The following is a 21,337-nucleotide window of genomic DNA, read 5'->3' as shown; positions in this document are numbered from 1 at the left end:
GTCCCAGGTGACCGCAGGCTGCTTTCTGGCGGTGATTTAACCTGAGGTTCAACACACCTCAGGCGAGGGGCAAGGTTGAGAAAGTGGAGCCTTCATGAATAACCTCAGTCGGTACTGGAATGGACCCCGTGCTGCCAGTGTCCCTCCGCATCACGAACCAGCTGTCCAGCCAACCGAGCTAAACCAGCCCAACGTAGAGGTGTTGGGGATGGTGCAAACGATCAACACGGATCATTGCAGAATGGAGAGGTTTAACTAGCAGAAACAACTCAACAGGCTGGGACTCTTCTCGATAGAAAGGACGAGTGATTGGTTAGACCACTTCAAACCTGTGAGGGGACTTGATAAGGTAGATGCAGAGAAAATGTTTCCATTTGCAGGAGAGACCATAACTAGAGCTATAGGTAATTGACATCACTAATAAATCCAACGAGGGGTTTCGGGGAAACGTCTTCACCCAGAGATTGTGAGAATGTGGAACTCACTGCCACATGGGATGGCCGAGGCAAGCATGGCGGATGTAGTTAAAGAGGAAGCTAGATACTGTAATTATATTTGATTTGATTTATTGTCACATGTACCGAAGTACAGTGAAAAGTATTTTTCTGCAGCGAGGAACATACACAGTACGTACATAGTAGACACAAGAATAATCAACCGAGAGCATTGACAAATGTACATCGACAAACAGTGATTGGTTACAGTGCGGAACAAGGGGCCAAACAAAGCAAATACATGAGCAAGAGCAGCATAGGGTGTCGTGAATAGTGTTCTTACAGGGAAACAGATCAGTCCGAGGGGGAGTCGTTGAGGAGTCTTGTAGCTGTGGGGAAGAAGCTGTTCCTCTGTCTGGATGTGCGGGTTTTCAGACGTCTCTACCTTCTGCCCGATGGAAGGATCTGGAAGAAGGCAATGCCTGTGTGGGAGGGGTCTCTGACAATGCCGTCTGCCTTCCTGAGGCAGAGGGAGGTGTAGACAGAATCAATGGGGGGGTGGCAATCTTGTGTGATGCGTTGGGCTGAGTTCATCACACTCTGCAGTTTCTTGCGATCTTGGACCGAGCAGTTGCCATACCAGGCTGTGATGCAGCCGGATAGGATGCTCTCTATGGCACATCTGTAGAAGTTTGAGAGAGTCGATGCAGACATGCCAAATTTCTTTAGCTTCCGTAGGAAGTAGAGACGTTGTTGGGCTTTCTTGACTGTTGCATCAATGTGAGTGGACCAGGACAGACTGTTGGTGATGGTGACCCCCAGGAACTTAAAGCTATCGACCATCTCCACTTCGGAGCCATTGATGCAGATGGGAGTGTGTGTCGTGCTAAGTTTCCTGAAGTTGTTGATCAGTTCCTTGATCTTTCCGACATTTAGAAGGAGAAAGGAATGACGATGATGACCAGAATTTTCCGGCCGTTGGGACTATCCTTTGCCACCGACAAACTCCACACGGACAGTGATCCAGAGCCGGGATCGAACCTGGGACCTCGGCGCCGTGAGGCAACTGTGCTAACCACTGTGCCACCGTGCTTCCCTCTCTAGAGTTAACATCGGGGATTGACATGTGATGTAGTGGTAGCATCCCGACTACGGGACTGGAAGCTGTGGGTTTGAGTTGGCCACGGAAGGAGATTTCAACGTGGTTAACAAGGCTGATAATCAGCACAAAATCCCTCCTCCACCTTCCCCACTATTCCCCAAAACAGGTAAAGGGGTGTGAAGAGGTGCGAAGGAAAACACTTCAATTCCAACCCATATTAAGCTACAATTAATCCTTCTTGACAGAAGAGGTAATTACTGCCTGTGTTGATTACAAGATCCACAAGTAAATTAATACATTCTAATACTCACCTTGAACCTTGAGATCACCTGCAAAATTGTCACGCCAGTGCTTGGTTCTGAGACCAAGAGTGGCATATTGTTCCTCTCCACTAGATGGTAGTATTGGACCAGAACATGACCCTTTCCAGCTCTTCCAATGTGACAACATTCCAAAACTCTGGCTTTAATTCTCAATAATCCACACATCTAACTGTTTTTTAAAAATCCAATTAAGGGGCAATTTAGCGTGGCCAATCCACCTACCCTGCCCATCTTTTCGGTTGTGGGGGTGAGACCCACGCAGACACGGGGAGAATGTGCAAACTCCCGGGGCCAGGATTGAATCTGGGTCCACTGTGCCTTGGCAGCTGTGCTTACCACTGCACCACCATGCCACCCAACACCAAAACTCTTTATAAATATTTCAACCCAAAGTCGAATTTTCAGGGTAGATTTTCTGGCCCTTGTCAGAATCCTGACTGCCAAAGTAAATCTTCTTCAAACAGCTCAAGGAAGGATCCCGAACAAGAGGAGGACAAAGGAAGCTCTTCAAAGGCACTCTGAAGGTTTACCTCAAGAAATGGAACAGAGACATCAATGCCTGGGAGACCCTTTGCACAGAAGACACCTCCTTGGAGGAACCTCCTGATTGGAGGGTCACAATTCTTCTAGAACACCCAATGACAATGGGAGGCCAGGAACAGGAGCCCGAGAAAGGAATATCCACAACGTAATGTCCAAGGACCGATCCCACCTTTTGGAAGCTCCTGCCAAGCGAGTGATTGAAGATGTGGCTCTAGGATCGGGCTCATTAGCAACATAAGGACCCACAGAGCCAGTGACCAGTAATGCGGAGTATCTTCAGCAGACAGTCATACTCACCAGCGAGTGATCACCGCATTCTACCCGTTATAGTTCCTTTTAATGGAATAACATCTTCATGGCAAGCCAAAGTTTAAAATATCTTTCTTTCACTTTCTGTGGCTTCAAACTCACTTTATACAGCAGAGTGCCTTTTAATGGAATTAACAGCCTCATGACAAATCAAAGTTTTAAAAAATATCTATCTTGATTTCACTTTATTTGCTTTCCAAACATATTGATAAACGCTAAACACTAATAATATAAAATATTAACCTCCCAAACAAATGGTCCCTGATGTCTCCTGCTTCTGTTCGATGATCCTGGACTGGGAAATAAAAGGGCAAATAAAAAGGTGTAAAAACTTACCTAACATCGGGGCAAGTCGACCAAGTTAGTGCCGTCCCTGGATTTTTAATTCAGCAGGTACAGCACAACGCAGGAGTTCAAATTATAAAACAAAAGTGGGCCGGGAGTTTGAACGCCGGGTGCTCCCAGCGTGCATACCAGTACGGGTTGACGGGCCACGCGCCTGCGGCGGGTCAGCGACTTAAGTCGGGGACCCGATAGGAAGTTATGGGCCAATAATTCTGGTTTAGAGGTTGAGCAGGACTCATAAGCAGTTTACATGTCCTTTGTCGAGCTCCCTTTGGCTGGAGTTGAGGGGAATTAAACAGTGGGGGCATCAGACCTTGACTAAACTTCAAATGTCAATAAAGGCTGCAATGCACCACGATGAGTTCCAATCCTATGACAAGAAATTGCGCTCCGAAATTCAGTACCCAGAAATAATCCAACTGGTTCACAGGATTGGGAAAATCTAAAACTCTCACCCTCCGAATAAAGCGTTGTGGCTAGGGTTTACTTGAATATGTCATAACTGAGACTGATAGAATTTTGTTAGGAAGAGGATTAAGGGATATGGAACTGAGGCAGGGAGATGGAATCAAGATACAAATCAACCCTAATAGAAGTGAGCGGCAAAATGGGTTTCGAGGGACAGGATGGTCTCCTCCCATGTACCAGTGACCAGGAGTGACAACCCCACTAATCTTCCTCCTCTCTAACCTAGAGATACCTTTGTAGCTGGGATCTGGTGTCTCCGAGCAGATCATGGATCAGGCCTGGGACCTTCTGTTTTCTTTTCTTCAACGGTGAACAATATTGATCAGAGATTGACCGTCAATTAGATTAGCCTCCAATTCCGATGGGCATCATGGACCAATCCAATCTAATCCAAGACCAAGGCAAAGGCCAATATAAGCCTCCATGGACTTCCAACACGGTTGACTTATTTTCAAATTAATTCACGGCATGGGGGCGTCCTGCCAAGGCCAACATTTATTATCCATCCCTAATTGTCCTTGAGATGGTGGGGATGAACCATATTCTTTTTAAAAAATATATATTTTATTAAAGTTTTTCAATCACAGTTTTTTCCCCTTACACATCAAACAAAAGAAAAATTAAAAGTACAAGTAACATGATAACTACAATCTAACATTGAGTAACTAACTAACATGGTAAACTAACCAAATAACATAAAATGAAACTCCCCCCCCCTCCCAGAACCCAAACATCTTACCCCCCCTCCCTCCCTTCCCCCCCCCCCCCCCCCCCCCCCCCCCCCCTGAGTTGCTGCTGCTGGTCATCTATCTTCCCTCTAACGTTCCGCTAGGTAGTCGAGGAACGGTTGCCACCATCTGGTGAACCCTTGAGCCGATCCTCTCAGCGCAAACTTAATCTGCTCCAGTTTTATGAACCCCGCCATATTGTTTATCCAGGCCTCCAGTCCGGGGGGTTTTGCTTCCTTCCACATGAGTAAAATCCTACGCCGGGCTACTAGGGACTCAAAGGCCACGACATCGGCCTCTTTCGCCTCCTGCACTCCCGGCTCATCCGCAACTCCAAATAAAGCTAACCCCCAGCCTGGTTTGACCCGGACCTTCACCACCTTCGAGATCACTCCCGTCACTCCCCTCCAATACCCCTCCAGTGCCGGGCACAACCAAAACATATGTGTGTGGTTTGCCGGGCTTCCGCCGCACCTCCCACACTTGTCCTCCTCTCCGAAGAACCTGCTCAACCTTGCTCCCGTTATGTGTGCTCTATGCAGCACCTTAAATTGGATCAGGCTAAGCCTGGCACACGAGGAAGAGGAATTTACCCTGCTTAGGGCATCAGCCCACAAACCCTCCTCAATCTCCTCCCCAAGCTCTTCTTCCCATTTTCCTTTCAGTTCGCCCACCAGCTCCTCCCCCTCTTCTCTCATCTCCCGGTATGTCTCTGACACCTTGCCCTCCCCGACCCACACCCCCAAAAGCACTCTATCCTGGATCCCCTGTGTCGGGAGCAACGGAAATTCCCTCACCTGTTGTCTTGTGAACGCCCTCACCTGCATATACCTAAAGAAATTTCCCCGGGGCAGCTTATACTTTTCCTCCAGCGCTCCCAAGCTCGCAAACGTCCCGTCTATAAATAAATCTCCCACTCTCCTAATTCCCAACTGGTGCCAACTCTGGAATCCTCCATCCAGCCTCCCTGGGGCATACTTATGGTTGTTCCTAATTGGGGACCCCACCAAGGCTCCCAGCACACCTCTCTGTCGCCTCCATTGCCCCCAGATACTTAATGTTGCCGCCACCACTGGGTTCGTGGTAAATTCTTTTGGTGAGAGCGGTAGTGGCACCGTCACCAGCGCTTCTAGACTCGTCCCTTTACAGGACTTCATCTCTAGTCTTTTCCACGCCGCTCCCTCTCCCTCTATCATCCATTTACGAATCATCGCCACATTGGCGGCCCAGTAGTAGTCGCCCAAATTCGGCAGCGCCAGTCCCCCTCTGTCTCTACTACGTTGTAAGAACCCCCTCCTTACCCTCGGAATCTTCCCTGCCCACACGAAGCTCGTGATGCTCCTGTCTATTTTTTTAAAAAAGGCCTTAGTGATCAGTATAGGGAGACATTGGAACACAAATAGGAACCTCGGGAGGACCATCATCTTAATTGCCTGCACTCTGCCCGCCAGTGACAGCGGCTGCATGTCCCACCTCTTGAAGTCCTCTTCCATTTGTTCTACCAGTCGTGTCAGATTAAGTCTGTGTAAGGTTCCCCAGCTCCTGAATCCCCAGGTATCGAAAGTTTCTTTCCACTCTCCTTAATGGTAGGCCATCTATCCCTCTACTCTGGTCCCCAGGGTGTATCACAAAAAGTTCACTCTTTCCCATGTTAAGCCTATATCCCGAGAAATCTCCGAACTCCCTCAATATCTGCATGACCTCTGTCATCCCCCCCACTGGGTCCGCTACATATAGCAGTAGGTCATCCGCGTAGAGTGACACTCGGTGTTCCTCTCCCCCTCTAATCACCCCTCTCCATTTTCTGGAGTCTCTCAGCGCCATGGCCAGTGGTTCAATTGCCAACGCGAACAGTAATGGAGATAGCGGGCATCCCTGTCTTGTTCCCCTGTATAGTCGAAAATACTCCGATCTTTGCCGACCCGTGACCACACTTGCCGTTGGGGCCCCATAGAGGAGTTTGACCCAGCTAACAAACCCGTCCCCGAACCCGAACCTCCACAGCACATCCCATAGATACTCCCACTCCACCCTATCAAATGCCTTCTCTGCATCCATTGCCGCCACTATCTCTTCCTCCCCCTCTACTGGGGGCATCATTATCACCCCTAAAAGCCGTCGCACGTTGACATTTAGTTGTCTCCCCTTTACGAATCCTGTCTGGTCTTCGTGCACCACCCCCGGGACACAATCCTCTATCCTCGTTGCCAGCACCTTTGCTAGCAATTTGGCGTCCACATTTAGCAATGAGATAGGCCTATAGGACCCGCACTGCAGCGGATCTTTATCCCGCTTCAAAATTAGCGATATCGTCGCCTCCGACATTGTCGGGGGTAGAGTCCCCCCTTCTCTGGCCTCGTTAAAAGTCCTCACCAACAGCGGGGCCAGCAAGTCCACATATTTTCTATAAAATTCCACCGGGAACCCATCTGGTCCCGGGGCCTTCCCTGCCTGCATGTTCCCCAGCCCCTTGGTAACCTCGTCCACCCCAATTGGTGCCCCCAGGCCTTCCACCTCCTGCTCCTCCACCCTCGGGAACCTTAATTGGTCCAAAAACTGCCGCATCACCTCTTTTCCCTCCGGGGGTTGGGACCTATAAAGTCTTTCGGAAAAGGTCTTAAACACCTCGTTTATCTTCCCTGCTCTCCGCACCGTAGCTCCCTCGCCGCTGTCCTCTTTCGCAGCTGATGGGCCAACAGGCGACTAGCCTTTTCCCCATATTCATATCTCATCCCCTGTGCCTTCCTCCACTGCGCCTCTGCCCTCCTAGTGGTCAGAAGGTCGAACTCCGTCTGGAGTCGTCGTCTCTCCCTGTATAGTCCTTCCTCCTGGGCCTCCGGGTATTCTTTATCCACCCTTAAAATCTCCCCCAGTAATCTTTCCCTTTCCTTGGCCTCTATTTTCCCTTTGTGGGCCCTGATGGAGATCAGCTCTCCTCTGACCACCGCCTTTAGTGCTTCCCATACTACTCCCACTCGGATCTCCCCGTCGCCATTGGCCTCCAGGTATCTCTCGATACATCTCCGCACCCTTCCACAGACTCCCTCATCCGCCAGCAATCCCACATCTAATCGCCAGAGTGCAAGCTGCTCCCTCTCCTCTCCTAGTTCCAGGTCCACCCAATGTGAGGCATGATCTGAGACAGCTATGGCTGAACACTCAGTTTCTTCCACCCTTGAGATCAGCGACCTTCCCAAAACAAAGAAATCTATCCGGGAATACACCTTGTGAACATGGGAGAAGAAGGAGAACTCCTTGGCCTTCGGTCTAACAAATCGCCACGGATCCACCCCCCCCCATTCTGCCTCCACTATCTGCTACAATGCTCCTAGCTTCGAATGATACCCGTTTCCCTACCAGTATGGCCACCCCTCTATTCTTTGCATCCAGCCCTGAGTGGAACACCGGTCCCACCCATCCTTTCCTTAACCTAACTTGGTCCGCCACCTTCAGGTGCGTCTCCTGAAGCATAGCCACGTCTGCCCTCAGTCCTTTCAAGTGCGCGAACACTCGGGCCCTTTTAATCGGTCCATTTAGGCCTCTCACGTTCCACGTGATCAGCCGCACTGGGGGGCTACCTGCCCACTTCCCGTGTCGACTAGCCATCACCCTCTCTAGGCCAGTCCCACGTCCCGGTTCCGCGCTCCCACCCGTTCCCCAGGTGGCGCATTGCAGCCCCGACCACCCTTTCTTTAACCAGTTCCTCTTTGATTTCTGCAGCAGCAACACAGTTATCCCCCCCCCCCCCCGGGTAGATCCCCATCTAGCGTGATTGCTCCCCCCATATTACTTCCGAAGGTCAGCTGACTTCAACTGACCCCGGCTTCTCCCGCTCACTCCTTGACCCCCCCCCGTGTGGGGAACTCCCATCTACCTTGCGCCTATCTTCCCGCCATCACCTTTCTGGCGCGGGAACAAGGACAGTAAGCCCCGTATTCTCTATAGTTGTCCCGCCCCTTGTGGCGCAGCTCCCTCTACCGCCCCACTCCCATTCCCCATCCCCCGCCCATGTCTCTTCTTTCCCCCCACCGGCACCCACATTTCTTAGTGTCCCCCCCTTCCCAATTTACATCCCTATATGCATCGACAGTGTCATTTCCCCTCTAACATCAGTCCCTCAGTTCCGATCCAGTTTCTCGTATTTAATAAAGGTCCATGCTTCTTCCGCCGTTTCGAAGTAGTGATGTCTCTCCTGGTGCGTGACCCATAGTCGCGCCGGCTGCAGCATCCCGAACTTCACCTTCTTCTTGTGTAGCACCTCCTTGGCTCGATTAAAACTCGCCCTCCTTCTCGCCACCTCCGCACTCCAATCCTGGTACACCCGTACCACCGCATTCTCCCATCTACTACTCCGTACCTTTTTGGCCCATCTCAGAACCACTTCTCTATCATTGAAGCGATGAAATCGCACGATTGTTGCCCTAGGTTGTTCTCCCGCCTTTGGTCTCCTCACAGGGACCCGATGAGCCCCTTCCACTTCCAAGGGGCCCGAGGGGGCCTCAGATCCCATCAGCGAGCTTAGCATCGTGCTCACGTAAGCCCCGCAGTCCGCTCCTTCCACTCCCTCGGGGAGACCCAGGATCCGAAGGTTCTTTCTCCGTGCTCTATTTTCTAGGGCTTCAATCCTTTCAATGCACTTTTTGTGGAGCGTCTCGTGCGTCTGCGTTTTGACCGTCAGGCCCAGGATCTCGTCTTCGTTGTCCGTCACCTTCTGCTCCACCACGCGGAGCTCCGTCTCCTGGGTCTTTTGTGCCTCCTTAAGCCCTCAATTGCCTGTAGCATCGGGGTCAGCACCTCCTTCTTAAGTAGCTCCACACACCGTCTTAAAAATTCGTCTTGGTCGGGCCCCCATGTTGCCTAGGCTTTCTCCACTGCCATCTTGCTCCTTTTTTACTCCTGTCCCTATCGTCGAGGATTCTTCGCGATGTAGCCGCCGCCGCCGATATTTTTCTCTTTCGTTGGGGGGGACTCCCTATTCACTCACCCCACACCGGGTTTCGTCTTGAAAAAATTCCCCGCTGGGGCTCTTAAAAGAGCCCGAAGGTCCGTTTGAGCTGGAGCCGCCGAAACGTGGGGCTTAGCTAGTCATCGCCGCAACCAGAAGTCGGATGAACCATATTCTTAAATCCAGCCGAATGGCTTACCAGGGCATTTCAGAGGGCAGTACAGAATCAACTATATTGCTGTAGGTCTGGAGTCACATGTAGCCCAGACCAGATACGTTCTTTGGTGAACCAGCAATCCAATAGTTTCATGGTCACCATTGCTGAGATTATCTTTTTAATTCTGAATTTATTTAATTAAATTTGAATTCCCAGTGATCATGCTGGGATTTGAGCTCCTGTTCCCCGATTACTAGTCCAGTAACATAACTGCTGTGCTGCCTGTCGTAATATCCACTCATGTATATAATGAGATGCAGACAGGCAGTGATTGACACACAGGATAACCAATGAACACACACGACACATAACAACCAATCACCAGACAGGACACCACCACTATAAAGCACACAGGGCATTAAGATTCTCCCTCTCTCTACAGGACACAGCTACTGAAATAGTAAGAGTGCACAGGCCAGTGAGCACCATCTCCATGAGGTAGAGTTAGTCTGGTCAAGCCAGTAGGAGGTTATCAGTTAGATTGATAGAGTGTCAACTCACAGCAGACTATGTACAGCAATCAGCAAGTTCAATAAAACAGTGTTGGACCATCTCCTGTGTCAGAAACCTGTTTCTAGTTTCACTGCATCCAGTTGCAGTCAACGTTGAACCAACGCACTTAACACATCACTGCCATCCAGAAGAACAAGCTCCCAAGTTCATACTGTGGCCTGTGCTGAGTTTGGTGATCCCAGGGGAAGGATTAACAATTGGACTCAGAGTTTCTGGGTTGGAGAGTGTTTACATGGTTCCTGCTCCTGATCTGTAACAGGAGAATGTCATTGTGGTGTTCTCTACCCCTGCACCCCCAATCCAATCCACTCCCCTCCCCCCTGCCTCCACAGGTAGCTTGTGAATTGCAACTCAGGCATGGTACCAGAGTGGAGAGCATAATCCATTGACCCACACCTCAGCATGAATTTTGCCCATTTGAAGAGGCTCAGACTAGGATCTAACAAGTGACTATTTCCCCATCCATGTCTAGGAATCGGATCAGGTGACTTCTTTCCTAAGAATGGTCCTTGTGCAGCTCAGCTACAGAAAGGAGACCTCAAACACCCCCTCTTGCCCCCAAACCCCAGCATCATCTTTACCTATCCAAATATTTCACCCTTTACCTTGGCATTGGAATAATATTCGCAATAGAAGTGATCATCAATGAAAGAGATTATTATGATCCCTCTGGCAGATCCCACCATTCAATTAATTCCATGAACTAGTCAATCAGTCACCTTCCCTATGGACCGTCTTGTGTTCACTGATATCTGTCTGCACTGCTGTGTGAGGAACCTGTTGGGTACCTGCCCACTGCCCCATAGCTTAATTCGCACCAAGTCCCATTCACCCACCATCACTATGTTTCCTAACCAACATTGGCTTCCGGTCTGACAACATCTCCATTTAAAAATTCTCAACCTCTTTTTCAAATCCCTCTCTATCTCTGTAATCTCCCTCAACTCTGAAACCCTCCAGGATCTCTGCACTCCTCCAATTCTGGAGTCTCGTCCTGATATCAATCTCTCCACCATTGGTGGCCGTGACTTCAGCTGCCTTGGCCCGAAGCTCTGGCATTCCCTGCCTGAACCTCACCACCTCTTCCTCGACCACGTTTATGGTCACCTGGCCTAATGTTTCCTGACGTTGTGGGGTAGTCGTAATGTTGCTCGACTGGTAATCCAGAAACTCAGGCTAATGCTCTGGGACTTGAGTTCACATCCCAACAGTAATGACCTGTACAGAAGGCAATCTACCATCTTTACCTGGTCTGGCCTACATATGGTTCTAGCCCCCAGCAATGTGGTTGGTTGGCTTTGAAATGGTCTAGCGAGCCACTCAGTTCAAGAGTTTTTAAAAATAAATTTAGAGTACCCAATTCATTTTTTCCAATTAAGGGGCAATTTAGCGTGCTCAATCCACCTACCCTGCACATCTTTGGGTTGTGGGGGCGAAACCCACGCAGACACGGGGAGAATGTGCAAACTCCACACGGACAGTGATCCAGAATCGAACCTGGGACCTCAGCGCCATGAGACTGCAGTGTTACCACTGCGCACCGTGCCCTCACTCAGTTCAAGAGTAACAAATGTTGGTGTTGCCAGTGATACCCACATCCCATTGAAAGAATGCATTCTTTGAAATATGTTTCAGTGTCAGATTTTGTTTGCTAATATGTCTGTGAAGTGCCTTGGTGAGTTTTACCAGGTTATAGATCAGAGAATCATAGAATTTACAGAGCAGAAGGAGGCCATTCGGCCCATTGAGTCTGCACCAACCCCCGGAATGAGCACCCCATCCGAGCCCACACCTCCTCCCCATCCCCATAACCCCACCTAACCTTCTTTTGGACATGTAGGGCAATTTAGCATGGCCAATTCACCTGACCTGCACATCTTTGGACTGTGGGAGGAAACCGGAGCACCCGGAGGAAACTCACACAGACACGGGGAGAACGTGCAGACTCCGCACAGACAGTGACCCAAGCCGGGAATCGAACCTGGGACCCTGGAGCTGTGAAGCAACAGTGCTATCCACTGTGCTACCATGCCGCCTTTAATGATGGTATATAAATGCTAGTTCTTGCTGTTTGCTCAGTATGGAATGCACACTCTCTCCTTATCAGGACACATCACATTTAATTAATTTCCAGGTGCAAATTGGCAAATCCAATCGTCAGGGACTGCAGTAGTGCACAGGATCCCCGCTGCATTTTAACATTTGGAAACCAGTTTCCTCCCACTCTTTGTTCAGTTATTGCCCCTTCTTACGATGCTGGCATCATGGACAGGTCCAGTATTTATTGCCCATCGCTCGTCACCCTGACAATGGAGAGGCCCTCGGAGGATAACTGTGGGTGTGGGCCAGGAGTCACGACTAGGCTCAGGCCGGATAAGGGCAACAAAGTTTCCTTCCCAAGAAGGCATCAGTGAACCACGCAGTGTTTTTTTTAAATATAAATTTAGAATAACCAATTCACCTTTTCCAATTAAGGGGCAATTTAATGTGGCCAATTCACCTACCCTGCACATCTTTGGGTTGTGGGGGCAAATCCCACGCAAACACGGGGAAAACGTGCAAACTCCCAGAGCCAGGATCGTACCTGGGACCTCGACGCCGTGAGGCAACAGTGCTAACCGATCCGCCACCGTGACGCCCCTGCAGTGGGGTTTTTAACAACAAACGTATATTTTCATAGTCACTTTTATTGATACCAACTTTCTTATAGCGTCACAAGTCAAGCAGCCCTGGTGGATTTGGAATTTGCACTTCCTGGACTATGGATTACTGTACAAACATGGGGCTGGCGTGGTGGCACATTGGTTAGCGCTGCTGCTTCACAGATTCAGGGACCTGGCTTCAATTCCAGCCTTGGTTGACTGTGTGGAGTTTGCACTTTCTCACTCTGTCTGCGTGGGTTTCCTCAGGGTGCTCCGGTTTCCTCCCACAGTCCAAAGATGTGCAGGTGAGGTGAATTGGCCATGATAAGTTGCCCCTTCGTGTCTGTGGGTTAGGTGGGGTTACCGGGGATAGGGTGTGGGCCTGGGTTGGTTGCTCTTTCAAAGGGCTGGTGTAGGCTCGATGTGCTGAATGGCCTCCTTCTGCACTGTAGCGATTCTATGAAAATATCCCGATCACTGGCATCACTCAGCCTGTTCTAAGGTTATGTCAAACATTATTAGAGTGTTCATTATATCTGTACCCTTTAGATTTCCAAGTACTCCAATATCACCTCCCCAAAACCTACTCCCCAGTGTAAACATTGCCAAATATATCACGGTGTTGCACGCTGGAGGGAGAGACATATGTTGTCATTAAATAGTAATTGAGCTAAGGTTTATTTATTTCATTGATCTGTTTATTTAATCTGCTGGAACAGGAATTGAGAAAAGACATTCAGTCTGCACTGGGTAGCTGAGCTAGGCATGGTAAAGGCAGATACGCTGAATGGTTTAAGCAATTAAATAAATATTAGGTACTTTTCACTAATTTTTTCTGGATATTATTTATGGACATGGGATCTAAATTACTCTCTTATTCGCCCATTAGTTAGAGATGTTTTGAAATTAATGATGGGGCAAACGATGCCAAAAACTAGAAGCAATAGCTCCTAACGGAAGTGTGTCCTTCTGCAACTCCTAATAGTCTGCAAAAACTCAAACATTGTTTAAGAATTTCGAGGTGAAAACCAGTCGTGGCCTGTTTCCGATCAGAGACCCACACCAGGAGGCCCAAGTCATGAGGCCTGAGGCTGAGCCAGGAGTTCCATACCTTGAGGCCCAAACCAGCGGGCTTGGGAGGAGCAAACATTAGCAATGGTTCTTTAAGGCGTCATGTCCTTCTGCAACCTCCAGCATTCTGCAAAAACTTGAATACCGATCAATGGTTATGAGGTAACAAATCAGTCACACAAAGTCATGCCAAATACAGCAGATACTGGAAATCTGAAATGAAAATAGGAAATGCTGCTACTCACTGTGTCAGGCGGCATCGGTGGAGCGAGAAATAATGTTTCAGATTGACCAAAACTCTTCATCAGGGACCTCTATCTTCCACCTGAAACATCCTCCCCACCAAAATCAGTCATGGACTGTTTTTGGCCACAAAACTAGTGGTTTGTCTGTGCTAGGAGCCAGGACGTGAGGCCCGGACTGGAAGGCCCAAGGCCAATGCCTGAATTGGAGGCCCAATACCTGCCCAAATTGGGCCCAGGGCCTCATTATTATTGTTTGGGTGAAACCCACGCAAACACGTGGAGAATGTGCAAACTCCACACGGACAGTGACCCAGAGCCGGGATCGAACCTGGATCGGCGCCACGAGGCGGCTGCCCGTTCACCTGTTTTAATGAGATGGATTCCAGGTGACTTCCACCAAAGAGAATTCCAATTAGGACCAGCAAAATGGCAATGGGGAGCTGAGGGTAGAGGGGACGATTGGGGGGGTGTGGAGGAGTCAGAGGAACATTCCTTGAATCACTGGGACATTGTTTAAAGTGACCTTTTCATTAACCACGGTGGCAGCTGAAGGAATCTCAGTAGTGCAGGTCCATATCCCTATTTGTCAGAAAGGCCCTCCAACAGCGGACACAGCAAGAGCCCATTTTGGGACCATTGTTTTTGCCCTCGAGGGATATTGGACAAACATCTGACCTGTTAATGGTTTGTTAATTACATTGTTAGGACTCATAGGTGGAAGGGTATTGTTTGCTTTAGTACAAATAAATAGGTGTAAGTTTGATAGAACCTCAGAAAGATTTATGATGCAGAAGGGGCCATTCAGCCCATCATATTCTTACCTGTCAAAAAAGAGGAAAAAGAACCTAGATGCTCATTTTAATCCCACTTTCCAGCACCTGGTCCATAGCATTGCAGCTTCCAGCACTTCCGATACAAATCCAGGTAACTTTTAAACGAGTGTTCACCCACCTTGGCTGAAATTGTTTTTCCTCAAATCCCCGCTAATCCTTCGACCAATCATCTTAAATCTATGCCCCCTGATAATTGACTCCTCAATTAGGAGAAAGCAAGTCCTTCCTGTCTACCCTGTCTAAGCCTCTCATAATTTTGTACACCTCAATTAGGTCACCCCCCGGCGGGGTAAGGCTATCCCAATAGAATAAAATAGATGAGTTCTGAAGTGGGCCACTAGATGGCGCACATCACAGCAATTGCTCCATCATCCTAAATAAGTGATGATTTCCTCTCCCACTTCGAGTTAGGCAATGGTAGAAATTTCTCAGAGACTGCAGCAGATCTTGTTAAATATTATACTCGACGCATTCAGTCGAATCGCGTGTCAAAGAAGAATCCCAGCCAGTCACAAGTGTAGCCTTTTGGAGATAAGTGTGTCTGATGGGAACCCTCTGGCTACTTACTCCCAGCCCCAGGAATGAGCTGTCTTAATTCCGAGTTCCAGACCATTTGATGTTGCAGCTTTTTTTCTGATGTTTCAGAAAGTCTGTTTATCTCACATTCAGTTAAACTGGGTAATAAAGAACAAAGAACAAAGCACAGGAACAGACCCTCAGTCCTCCAAGTCTGCGCCAACCGTGATGCCTGTCTCAGCTCAAACCTTCTACACTTCCTGGGTCCGTATCCCTCTATTCCCATCCTATTCATGTATTTGTCAAGACGCCCCTTAAATGTCACTATCGTCCCTGCTTCCACCACTTCCTCCGGCAGCGATGTCCCAGGCACCCACTACCCTCTGTGTAAAACACTTTCCTCGCACATCTCCTCTAAACTTTGCCCCTCGTGCCTTAAACCTACGTCCCTTCATAATTGACTCTTCCATCCTGGGAAAAAACTTCTGACTATCCACTCTGTCTATGCCCCTCATAATTTTATAGACTTCTGAGGCACATCCGGGAGGGGGAGACTTACCTGGACACTGTGTTTCAGGAGGCAGTCGCACCTGTCAGAGTAAGTAGTTTAAATCCTGCCAGTGGCCAGGGACAGCAGGGTGTGACTGCATGTCAGGCAGGTAAAGGGAACCAGCAGTCAGGAACTCAGGAGCCTTAGCCCTTGATCCTGTCCAACAGGTACGAGGCACTTGCTCCCTGTGTGGATGGCGAACAGGGCTGCAGGAAGGATGAGTCAGCTGACCAAGGCACCATGGTTCAGCAGGCCATTCAAGGGGAGGGAGTAAATAGGCAAGTTGTAGTTGTAGGGGATTCTATTATCAGGGGGATAGATAGTATCCTTTGTGAGCAGGATAAAGAGTCCCGCATGGTATGTTACCTGCCCGGTGCTAGGGTGCGGGACATCTCTGACCGGCTTGAAAGGATACTGGAGAGGGAGGGGGAGGATCCAGTTGTTGTGGTCCATGTCGGTACCAACAACATAGGCAAGTCTAGGAAAGAGGACCTGTTTAGCGATTATAAAGAGCTAGGATTCAAATTAAAAAACAGGTCCACAAGGGTCATAATCTCTGGATTACTGCCCGAGCCACGTGCAAATTGGCATAGGGAGGCAAGAATAAGGGAAGCTAACACGTGGCTGAAAGAGTGGTGTGGGAATGAGGGGTTCCTTTTCATGGGACACTGGCATCAGTTTTGGGACAGGAGGGACCTATGCCGTTGGGATGGTCTCCACCTGAATCGAGCTGGGACCAGTGTTCTGGCGAAAAGAGTAAATAGGGTGGTGAATAGAACTTTAAACTAGAGATTGGGGGGGAAGTGAAAGTCAGGGAACTAAGAGGTGAAGTAATCAGTGGGAAGCGTAGCTGCTTAGGAATACAAAAAAGCACGAAAACACAGAACTCAGGAGAGGTTACGATAGTCCCCATCTCACAAAATATGACACAGTGTATGGAAAGGCTCAGTAAACCAAGGTCCACCACACTAAGAAGGTAGAATCAGATGTAAAGGTGTTACAGTTAAATAAAGGTAACTACAGGGGCATGAGGGAGGAACTGACGAAAATCAACTGGGAGCAGAGCCTAGTGGGAAAGACAGTAGAACAGCAATGGCAGGAGTTTCTGGGAGTAATTGAGGACACAGTACAGAGGTTCATCCCAAAGAAAAGAAAGGTTATCAGATGGGGGATTAGGCAGCCATGGCTGACAAAGGGAGTCAGGGAATGCATCAAAGCAAAAGAGAAAGCCTATAATGTGGCAAAGAGTAGTGGGAAGTCAGAAGATTGGGAAGGCTACAAAAACAAACAGAGGATAACAAAGAGAGAAATAAGGAAAGAGAGGATTAAATATGAAGGTAGGCTAGCCAGTAACATTAGGAATGATAGTAAAAGTTTCTTTAAATACATTAAAAACAAACGGGAGGCAAAAGTAGCCATTGGGCCGCTCCAAAATAACGCTGGTAATCTAGTGATGGGAGACAAGGAAATAGCTAAGGAACTAAATAAGTACTTTTCGTCAGTCTTCACAGTAGAAGACATGAGTAATATCCCAACAATTCAGGAGAGTCAGGGGGCAGAGTTGAATATGGTAGCCATCACAAAGGAGAAAGTGCTAGAGAAACTAAGAGGTCTAGAAATTGATAAATCTCTGGGCCCAGATGGGCTACATCCTAGAGTTCTAAAGGAGATAGCTGAAGAAATAGTGGAGGCATTAGTTATGATCTTTCAAAAGTCACTGGAGTCAGGGAAAGTCCCAGAGGATTGGAAAATCGCTGTTGTAACCCCCCTGTTCAAGAAGGGAACAAGAAAAAAGATGGAAAATTATAGGTCAATTAGCCTAACCTCGGTTGTTGGCAACATTCTAGAATCCATCGTTAAGGATGAGATTTCTAAATTCTTGGAAGTGCAGGGTCGGATTAGGACAAGTCAGCATGGATTTAGTAAGGGGAGGTCATGCCTGACAATCCTGTTAGAGTTCTTTGAAGAAATAACAAATAGGTTAGACCAAGGAGAGCCAATGGATATTATCTATCTTGACTTCCAAAAGGCCTTTGATAAGGTGCCTCACGGGAGACTGCTGAGTAAAGTAAGGGCCCAAGGTATTCGAGGCAAGGTACTAACATGGATTGACGATTGGCTGTCAGACAGAAGGCAGAGAGTTGGGATAAAAGGTTATTTTTGGAATGGCAACCAGTGACGAGTGGTGTCCCGCAGGGTTCAGTGTTGGGGCCACAGCTGTTCTCTTTATATATTAACGATCTAGATGACGGGACTGGGGGCATTCTGGCTAAGTTTGCCGATGATACAAAGATAGGTGGAGGGGCAGGTAGTATGGAGGAGGTGGGGAGGCTGCAGAAAGAATTAGACAGTTTAGGAGAGTGGTCCAAGAAATGGCTGATGAAATTCAACGTGGGCAAGTGCGAGGTCTTGCACTTTGGAAAAAAGAATAGAGGCATGGACTATTTTCTAAACGGTGACAAAATTCATAATGCTAAAGTGCAAAGGGACTTGGGAGTCCTAGTCCAGGATTCTCTAAAGGTAAACTTGCAGGTTGAGTCCGTAATTAAGAAAGAAAATGCAATGTTGTCATTTATCTCAAGAGGCTTGGAATATAAAAGCAGGGATGTACTTCTGAAGCTTTATAAAGCACTAGTTAGGCCCCATTTAGAATACTGTGAGCAATTTTGGGCCCCACACCTCAGGAAGGACATACTGGCACTGGAGCGGGTCCAGCGGAGATTCACACGGATGATCCCAGGAATGGTAGGCCTAACATATGATGAACGTCTGAGGATCCTGGGATTATATTCATTGGAGTTTAGGAGGTTGAGGAGAGATCTAATAGAAACTTACAAGATAATGAATGGCTTAGATAGGGTGGACGTAGGGAAGTTGTTTCCATTAGCAGGGGAGACTAGGACCCGGGGGCACAGCCTTAGAATAAAAGGGAGTCACTTTAGAACAGGGATGAGGAGAAATTTCTTCAGCCAGAGAGTGGTGGGTCTGTGGAATTCATTGCCACAGAGGGCGGTGGAGGCCGGGACGTTGAGTATCTTTAAGACAGAAGTTGATAAATTCTTGATTTCTCGAGGAATTAAGGGCTATGGAGAGCGGGTAAATGGAGTTGAAATAAATGGTGGAGTGGACTCGATGGGCCGAATGGCCTTACTTCCGCTCCTATGTCTTATGGTCTTATGGTGTACCCCTCAACATCCGTCATTCCAGTGAGAACCAACCAAGTTTATCCAACCTCTCCTCATAGCTCATGCCCTATATACCAAGAAACATCCTCTTCTGTCCCCTTTCCAAAGCCTCCACGTCTTTCAGGTAGTGTGGTGACCAGGATTGAACATTATGGGCGCAATTTCCCGGCCACGTCGCGCTGAAGTGAGAGAATCACGGGAGAGGACGGCAGCGAGCCTCCCGACAGAGTCCGCACCCCACAAGATTCACCGGAATCCCGCGAGTTGTCGAGGTCGGAACTCCACCTCAAATAGGCGGGACCAAATGACGCTTGCGAAAGTAAACCTACTTATGACCTTCCTGCCCGGGATCCACCATCCTTTGTCGATTCTCTGGCCTCCCCAGGGAGGGTGCAGCCGGGCGCCGATCAGTGCTGGTCATCACAAACGTGAACCAGCCGGAACGGCACCCGGGGGGGTCTTCTGGGCCAGCGGAGACCCCTGGGTGGTCACGGTAAGTGCAGGGTAGCTCCCTGACCACAACTCCTGAATGTAGGCACTTTGGCACTGCTCAGCTAGCACCTTGGCATGGTCAAGGTGCCCAGATGGTACTGCCAAGCCAGCAAGAAAACTGCCTGGATGCCAGAGTGCGGTGCATGGGTGCCCGAGTGCCAGGGTGGCACTGCCAAGCCAGCAGGAAAACTGCCTGGGTGCCAGAGTGCGGTGCAAGTTAGCACCACCCCCGGGGGCAGGGTGGCACTGCCAAGGGTCAGGGGGTAAGGGAAGTCATGCCCATGAAACGAGGGTGGAGGGGAGGGTTAAAAGGTGGTGGAGTGCAGGGTAGGTTAGTAGGGGCCTCTGGAAGGTTGGAGGGGTGATGGGTGGGGGTCCTGGAAGAGAGAAGTGCTGTAAATGGGGGTGGGGGGGCCTGAAGAGAGGGGATCCCCAGGGACCCCATAGCGGGGCCCTCACTTAGGGGTGTGGGATAGTGTCCATGCGTGTGGGGAGGGGCATTGCCCATGGGTGGGGGTCCCACAAGCTTACTTAGAGATCAGAGAACCCTTTTAAAATGGTGGCCCGATCTCTGAATTCAGCTTCCCAGTGCTAAAAAAATTATGGGCTGGATTCTCCGGCTGGGTCTGCACAGCGACCGGAGAATCCTGCCCGAGGTTTATGCATTTGTCCGTTGTATGCAGCTCACATGTGGAGTTCCCGGGGCTGGATTCCGCGCCGGCGTAATGCTCCGTTCTGCCGCCAGCCCGGGGGTTTCCCGACGGCGTGGGGCTGCCCCACAATGGGAAACCCCATTGACCGGAGAATCCCGCCGGCGGGGTGAGGCAGAAATGAGGCGCGGCGGGACGGAGCATCCCACCGCTTGCGGTGAGCAAGGCTGGAGAATCCAGCCCTAAAGTGTGGGCTAAACCATTGAGAAACTCGCCAGGGCCCAAAAAAGTGACTGAGTGTCATTGAATAGTGGTGGGGAAGTCAGAACGTGTTGTTGGAGTCCTCTAGACAGAGAAAAGGTAGGCAGACTGAAACAGAGAAAAAGCATCGATAAACCGAGGGGGGGGAGATAGAAACGTGCATATAGAGAGACAGACATAGACTTCCGGGTGCGGCGATGACCAGCTAAGTCGCACGTTTCGGCAGCTCCCGTTGGAAGGGACTTTTGGGCTCTTAATAGGAGCCCCAACGGCAATTTAAACGGCCAAAAACACTGTGCGGTAAACTAGAAGGGAATCCCCCCCGGACACGCATGGATAAGGGAGAGGATAGCGGCCGGATTGCGGAGGATCCTCTGGAGCAGCGGCAAGGAAGGGAAGCTCAAAGCAAGATGGCGTCGGAAGGCGGCCGCTTGTTATGGGGCCCGGACCAACAAGAGTTCCTGCGGCGCTGTGTGGAAGAACCGAAAAAGGAGATGAAGAAGGATCTGTTGGCCCCGATATTACAGGCGATTGAAGGGCTAAAGGAGGAGCAGAGGACCCAGGAGCTGGAGCTTCGGGTCGTGAAGGCAAAGGCTGCTGAAAATGAAGACGAAATACAGGGCCTGGTGGTGAAGGCAGAGACGCACGAGGCACAGCACAAAAGGTGTGTGGAAAGGTTGGAAGTCCTGGAGAATAACTCGAGGAGGAAGAATCTAAGAGTTCTGGGTCTTCCCGAAGGCGCAGAAGGGGCGGACGTCGGGACATATGTGAGCACGATGCTTCACTCGCTAATGGGATCGGAGGCCCCGACGGGCCCTTTGGAGGTGGAGGGAGCTTATCGAGTTCTGGCGCGAAGACCGAAGGCTGGAGAAATACCCCGAGCTATAGTGGTGAGGTTTCTCCGCTATAATGACAGAGAGACGGTCCTCAGATGGGCGAAGAAAACTCGGAGCTGTAGGTGGGAG

Source organism: Scyliorhinus torazame, chromosome 12 (genome assembly GCF_047496885.1).
Source record: "Scyliorhinus torazame isolate Kashiwa2021f chromosome 12, sScyTor2.1, whole genome shotgun sequence".
NCBI classification, from domain to species: Eukaryota; Metazoa; Chordata; class Chondrichthyes; order Carcharhiniformes; family Scyliorhinidae; genus Scyliorhinus; species Scyliorhinus torazame.
This window is presented reverse-complemented; position numbering follows the sequence as displayed.